The following is a 7,561-nucleotide window of genomic DNA, read 5'->3' as shown; positions in this document are numbered from 1 at the left end:
GGCGAGAACTCCCCTCCAGGGGGCCTGGGAGCAGAGAGCTGCTGAAGGCAGGGATCCTCCGCTGGTCCGGGACTCTGGCCAAACACCGGAAGTGTCCGCCCCAGAGGAACTCCGCCCAGGACCCGAGATCACCAGGCAAGTCGTTTGTAGCAGAAAAGTTCGTCTTACCTGTGGTCCCCAGGCTCAAGTTTGCTGGCGGTGTGTTGCCTATGAGCTCTCCACGGCCTCAGCAGCCAGGAAGATCTGCGCCGCCCCTTCCGGGAGGTTCCGTGCCCCAGGGTTCCAGAGAGCTTTTGTTTTCCTCTGGGGTCAGTACTGTGTGCAGCGTGCAGTCTCTTCTGGTTTCCCAGGCGTGTCTCCATAGTGTGCTTTCAAAACAAGTGACCATGACAGTCCCCAAATTTGTGTGCTAATCTTTGTGGAATAGCTTTAGGAAAATGATTCTTCTTTTTTAAAATAATATTTTAAGTCTAAAATTACCTACTTGATATGTTTTCCCCAAACCTTACTCTTGTAATTTTATGGCATTTTGTTTGAAAAAGAACTTTCAAAAGTATTGCTGAATTAGAAAGTAGCCGTCCATGTTTGAGGAATGATGTCTTGAGGAAATGAACAGGTCTTCATGAATAAATAATCATCATTGTTTCCTTTGCATCTTGAAAATAATTATGACAATTATTAACACAGATGAAAATTACCAATTAATGAGCAATACTAAACTTGATTCCCTACACATCTGCATCATGGGTTGACTAAAGACACATAAAACTGGCAAAGTCTGTCAAAACAAGTTTCCTTATTTTTATTTATAAATCACTTCCATTTATTTGCCTATGCTTAGGCAATCTACTTATCAGAAAATTCAATGATTAAAAGGTTCCAAGGTGTTAGGAGAATTATCAAATGCACTCTGAATATGGTAAGAAAACTTTTCTTGAAATGAACTGTAAACCTGCGGTCTTTGGGAATCACATTAATTTTTATTTAAGTTGCAGCTTAAAAGGTTTCCACACTAGGGAAAGATCCATTATACCTCAGGAAAAAATAATTCCTCTGTTTGGAGAACTTTCTCTAATTCCTCTACTGTATCCAAGAGTTGATTAATATTAAGTTCCCATTTAAAATACAACCTTTGCATTTGTTTCCAGTTACCAGCGATATCCTTATGCTGTAAAAAGAGCCAAAATTACTCTTTTAGAAGAGAAATTTTAAGAATTTATACTTTTACTATGATAATAGTATTTCTACCCATTCCACATTTCTTTGAAAGAAGTGGCAAGATTTGACAAGAAGCAGGAAATATGTAGAACGTGAACTCTAACCCTAACCCTAAACTGAAGCCTAACCCTGTCTATCAACTCTACTTTGGGATAGTCTTCTCACTAAGCTACCTTATATCTCTTTGGGATGCTTATAAAGCCCTTCAGAGAAGTCATATTGCCATATTATAATCTATGATTGGTATTGCTTTCTCCTTACAGTGACGTCAGAAGTCTTTGATCAAAACGCTCAAATGATACAATGACAATAGACCATATTTTAAAAAATATGAGCTCTTACACTGACCCTGAGATTCCAACGTACACCAATCAGAATTGCTAAGATCAAAACCTCAGGTGACAACACAGGTTGGTGAGGATGTGGAGAAAGAGGAACTGTCCTCCATTGTTGGTGTGATTGCAAACTGGTACAACCACTCTAGAAATCAATTTGGAGGTTCCTCAGAAAATTGGAAATAAATCTACCTAAAGATCTATCAGTACCACTCTTGAGAATATACAAAAAAGATGCCCCACAATGCCACAGGGTCACATGTTCCACTGTGGACATGCAGCTTTATTTGTAATGGCCAAATGCTGGAAACACCCCAGGTGTCCCACGACAGAAGAATGGATACAGAAAATGTGTTTCATTTAAACAATGGAATACTACTTAGCCCTTTAGAATGAGAACATCTTGAGTTTTACAGGAAAATGGATGGAACTAGAAAATATTACCTTGAGTAAGATAACTCAGACCCAAAGGTCATGCATGGTATGTACTTATTAATATGTGGATATTAACCAAAAAATATAGAATACTCAAGATACAGTCCACAGAACTCCAAAAGGTCAACAAGCCGAAGGGGCCAAGTAAGGATGCCCCAGTCCCACTTGGGAGGGAGAGGAAAGCAGCCACAAACAGGGAGAGAGGGAGGAACTGGAGAGGGAAAGGGGACAGAATGGGGGAAGAGGGAAACATGATCTGGTATTGGGTTGAGAGAAGGATTGAAGCCCTGGGGACCATCAGAAAGAGTGGAAACATGTGACCTCAGGAGATAGGTTTGGGAAGACCCTCCAGAATGCACCGGAGACCTTGGGAGGTGAGAGATCCTCAGAATGCAAAGAGGGGGGGACCTAGAAGAAATGCCCTAAAGTGGGGAAAAGGGAACTTGTAGAGCCCTCCTCTAGCAGAAAGACAGGGCATCAAGAGAGGGATGGGGTTGCTATCCCTAGCCAAAGCTCTGATCCATAATTGTTCCTGTCTGAAAGAAATGCAGGGATGGAAGTGGGGAAAATCCTGAGGAAAATAAGGTCCAGGGGCAGGCCCAAAGGAATCCAGCTTAAAGGCCTGACACAATTACTGAGGCTATGGAGCGCTCACAAAAAGGGACCTATCATGACTGCCTTCTGAAAGGCCCCACAAAGAGCTGAAAGAGTCAGACTCAGATATTTGGACCCAACCAATCCACAGAAGCTGCTGACCCCTGTGGTTGAACTAGGGAAGAGCTGGAGGAAGCTGAGGAGGAGGCAACCCTGTAAGAAGAAAAGCAGTGTCAACATAGACCCCTGGAGATCTCTTAGACACTGGATCACCAACTAGGCAGCATATACCAGCTGATATGTAACTCCCAACACACATACAGCAGAGGACTCTCAGGTCTGGGATCAAAGAAGATGCATCTAACCCTCAAGAGACTGGAAGCCCCAGAGAGTTTAGAGGTCTGGCAGGGTGGGTGGTATGGGGACATCCTTGTGGAGACTGGGATTTGGGGATGAGGTGGAAGGTGGGATGGGAGGGGAAATAAAATCTTGAGTGTGTAAAAATTAAAAAAATCATAGCCCAATTTACTTGTGTATAAAAATTTCACACACACACACACACACACACACACACACACACGTACACACACACACACACGCACACACACACGAATTATTTTAATGTTATTTAAAATATTTAGAAGTACATAAAGAATTCTTGAAATCCTTCCACAATCAGATGTCAATGCTTTTGCTGTTGTCAGGATATGCTTCAAGGATTCCTTTGATATTACACTTAGTCATTAGCATTTAGCAATAATGTGAACAGAGCAGACATTTAATTTTACTCTTGGATCTCTTTTTCCAAAATGCTCTATTAATAGTTTATCTTTCATCTTAGCAAGTCTCAAATTTTCTTCACTCATTTGCTTCCCTTCTATGATGTTTACTTTTACTCCATACAACCTTGAACTACCCAGAAAGAGATTCTCAGTAAGAGATTTTCTTCTTTGGACATATATGTAGGAAGTTGCCTTGAATGCCTTAGTTGATGGGGGAAGACCGACTGTAAATGTGGGCAGCACCTTCTACTGGCTGATCAGATAAATAAACATGGAGGAAGAAAAGTTTTTTATTGTTTTGTTTGCTTGGCCATTTTGCTCAGCGACAAGTTCATTTGTCCTCTTGCTCTCATTACCAATTTCTTTTCCAATATGGAAGACACATATTCTTTGGGCTTGCTATGTAGACAAAAGACAAGATTTCCAGGAATTCTCTAGACCTGGAGTGCCAGGATGGACCTACAGAGGCACTCAGCCTCATGGATCTAGCAACTACAAGGTTCTAAGCCTCACTGGTATGAGACAATGATTGTTTAACTACTCTGACTATGCTTTGTAAGTCACTCCAATAAATCTTTTAATACTTTGTGTTTTCAAATTCAGGGATGTGGTGAGGTCTTATAGGGCAACATGAGTCAGAACATCCAAAACAAGCTTGCATCCATGGGTATTTGATATTCAATTAAATTTTTATTGTTGTATTTTCAAAAACCTTTTTATTATTGTCAATATATATATGTACACATACATATATGTATATTGACATGTATATATATTGACATGTATGTATATTGACATGTATGTATATTGACATGTATGGATACATACATACAAACATACATACATACATATATTTGCATAACCAAAAGTCAGTTACATGATCTCCATGTGGGTTGAAATTCACAAATTAAAAGACTGTACCTTAGATTATGACAACACAATATGATCTCACTCTCACAACATTATAGTCAAATGTGTCCTAGTAACTTCTCTACAAAGGATTACCATAGAGAAGGATGAAAGAAAACCTGGGATTTCCAAAACCCAATCTATGCAAGTTGTACAAATTTTATGTAAGTACTTCAGCTCAAGGGATAAAAAAACATGTCCTCGAGGATTAGTGTGCTTTTCTAAGAATTTTCATAGCTGGGATCTTTCTGTTTTGCACCCTTAAATCCCCCAAGAAGACAGGGCTCTGTCAGCTGCTTCTTCATATTTTGTAGGGAGTCAAAAATCATTTCACTCTCTACTAATTTAAATGCATGTTAAGATTATAATGATCAGTTTTGCATGGAAAGAGATAAAATGGAAATAAGAACAAGCTAGTAAAACAGATTGCTTATGGCTCCCTATACTCCTGAATATCTGCACAATGCTTACAGGCTTATAACCAATCATATAAGCTCTGCTTCATTTTAGAGAATAGGAGGTAGATAGGAGATGTTGTCAAGTAGTTGGAAAAATAGCTTCCTCTCTGCCTTTGTAAAGTATTTTCAGGGATGACCAGATAGCCTGAGCTTGTAAAGTGCTTGTTGCACAAATCAAGCTCTGGTCTTGGTCTCCAGATGCTATGTGGAGAGTTGCATGTGGCCGAATATGCTCACAGTACCGGTACTTGGAAGGCAGAGGCAGGTGGATTTTGCAGGCTCTTAAGCGACCAGTTCGGGCTACTCCATGAGTTCTGGGCCAGTGAGAGCTCTGCTTCAAGCGTTGTGTGATAACACCTGACAAACAAGACCTATGATAGATATCTGGCCTCCATATGCATGCAGTTGAACCTGCACACATGCAAATACACAGATGAGCCTTCTTTCTTTAATTCATTAAATTATTTATCAGAGGTTTACCTTCCCTAACAGTTACAAACAGTTTTAGAACAAAAGATTTGGATTCTTTTTGTAATTTTTCACTATTATTTTTGCTTATGATATGAATGTGATGTCTTGCGGATGCATCTCAAGTAAAAACATCTGTAGCTTCTGCCTATGTGCGATTTTATCTCTAGTGTATAATGAGGACTAAATAAATATTAGATATTACTAATAATGGCAATCTTTCTGAGTTAAAATACAGATGGTTAATTATAAGAAAAGCAGGTATATCATGAATAAATTATCTTCAGATTTACAAAGTAATTAACTTGTAATGTTGGATGCCATAGTGTAACTGGATGTGCCAGCATTCAGTAAATGTGCAGTTCACATGTTTTGAGTTTTAAAAAAATAGGACTCTGTAAGGAGTTAATGTGAAATTTGACACAAATCAAAACACATTGACAACTTCATGATCTCGATATAGTTTTAACTATCTATAAAACATCTATCATATCACATAACCTACATTTTATGGACAGTTGAAGTCATACTTTGAGTGATGTACAACATCCAACTTAGTTATTAGAAATCCAGGTTTTCTTTCTGTACCTCATCTGCTCTTAAAGCTGTTCAATGAAGCCACAGTTAAGAAGAGGGTATTATTGCAAAGGTTTTGTACTAGCTAAAGGCAAGAAAAAACATATACCTGTCTCATTCTAGATGGGAGAGACAAGTATACTTTAAGGATTGAGGAACAGAGAAAAGACAAGCAAATGGCAAGGCGCTTATCTTCTGGGCTCCCTTTCCCAGTATGGGCTCTTAAAAGAGTAGAAACAGGCTACATAGGTTGTGGTGAGAGTGGAAAGTAAGTGTTGCTTCACTTTCTTTGGGGAAATAGGCAATCTAGGATGTAGGCATACACGTTAAGTAATAGCCTGTGTCAAGGTAACTATGGACAGCAAGATGAGAAAGATTTGGGAAAATACTGATATGATTATTTTGTGCTAGGGACATGATCGAAAAACTCCTTTGTGAAGCCGAAAGAAAGGATAGACATTCGTGGGATTAAATAGGAAATAAAGCTTGTCCTGGACATATGTAGGGCTACACAAGCTCTTTCAGAAGAGCTTTGCCTGTGAGCAGGCTGCTGGAGCAAACCATTTTGACAATTTATGGTCAGTGTTAGGTGTGAAGTTTGACTTCAATAAAGGCTTCTAGTGTCTTATAAAGCCAGATTCCAATGTTATAAATCTTTGATCCATGGTGCCTAAAGACCTGAAAATTTCTCAAACCCTAACATCATTCCTCCTTTACATCAAAGAGCAGAGAGCTCATGATCCAGATGTTCTTCTCTGGAACAGTGTGTTTTCTGCATTACCTGAGAAGTCTATATCCTAGAAGCTATTGGTAAAATATTTCTATGATAAATGGTAGCTAACAGAATTGAAAAGAGCTTCCCATATACTAGCCTACCTGTCATGGCCCTACCTTGAGTGTATATTGTCTGTCTGAAAACAACAAACCTCTTTGCAGATGTTAAAAGGTAAAGATTAGCTATTTTCTCACAAGTTCTAGCATATTATTGAGGAAATTGGTGCTTTAGATTCAAAGGGACAAGAACATTCTTAGAAAAGATTATCGGTAACAACTCCAAACTAACATCTTTATCATATTTATAACGCATCCTAACATGGAAGTCAGTGTTTAGTATTGGAGTCGAACTTACAAATTGTGTATTCTTCAGGCATGGGTGCTGAGATCCAAGGAGTTTGGTCACTTGCTTCGAGACATACATTAGAGATAAAATAATACTAAGAAGACATTTGTGAGTTTCTTTGTAGATCTTCTCTCTCACCTTTATTTCTACAAATCTGATGACTCCTTATCCTTGAGCACATACTCATTCATCTGAAAGCATTACAAGACACAATGCTTCATTGATTCTTCCTTTTGCAGATTCAATTTCCTGCTTAAATTCTGGCTCTAAAATGAGTTTGCTCACAGAATGACTGCTGGGCAAGTCCTAGGATGGTCTTAGTAATTTAGGATCATCGTGTGATGTTAGACTGCTTAATACTATTTTTCATAAATTGAAGATATCTAGAGAATTCCTCATTCTGGTCAAGAAATTTCCATGGTAATGATTTTGATTTTTTAAAGAGACGTACATGTTTCTTTTAAAAGAAAGACCTAGAAAAGTCCTCTATTATTAATTCTCAGAAAATAATTTAATTGAAACTTACTGAAGCTAATTAAAAGGATAATTTCTCATTTTGCTTTGTGGTCCCAAGGACTTAATTCAACTAAAGAATATATATATACCTTTTTGAAGGTAACTGTGCTTAGACTCAGCACTGGGGAACAAGATGAGAGATATCCTTAT

Source organism: Rattus rattus, chromosome 6 (assembly GCF_011064425.1).
Source record: "Rattus rattus isolate New Zealand chromosome 6, Rrattus_CSIRO_v1, whole genome shotgun sequence".
Taxonomy (NCBI): domain Eukaryota; kingdom Metazoa; phylum Chordata; class Mammalia; order Rodentia; family Muridae; genus Rattus; species Rattus rattus.
The sequence above is the reverse complement of the archived record's forward strand: the minus strand, read 5'-3'. Positions refer to the sequence as shown.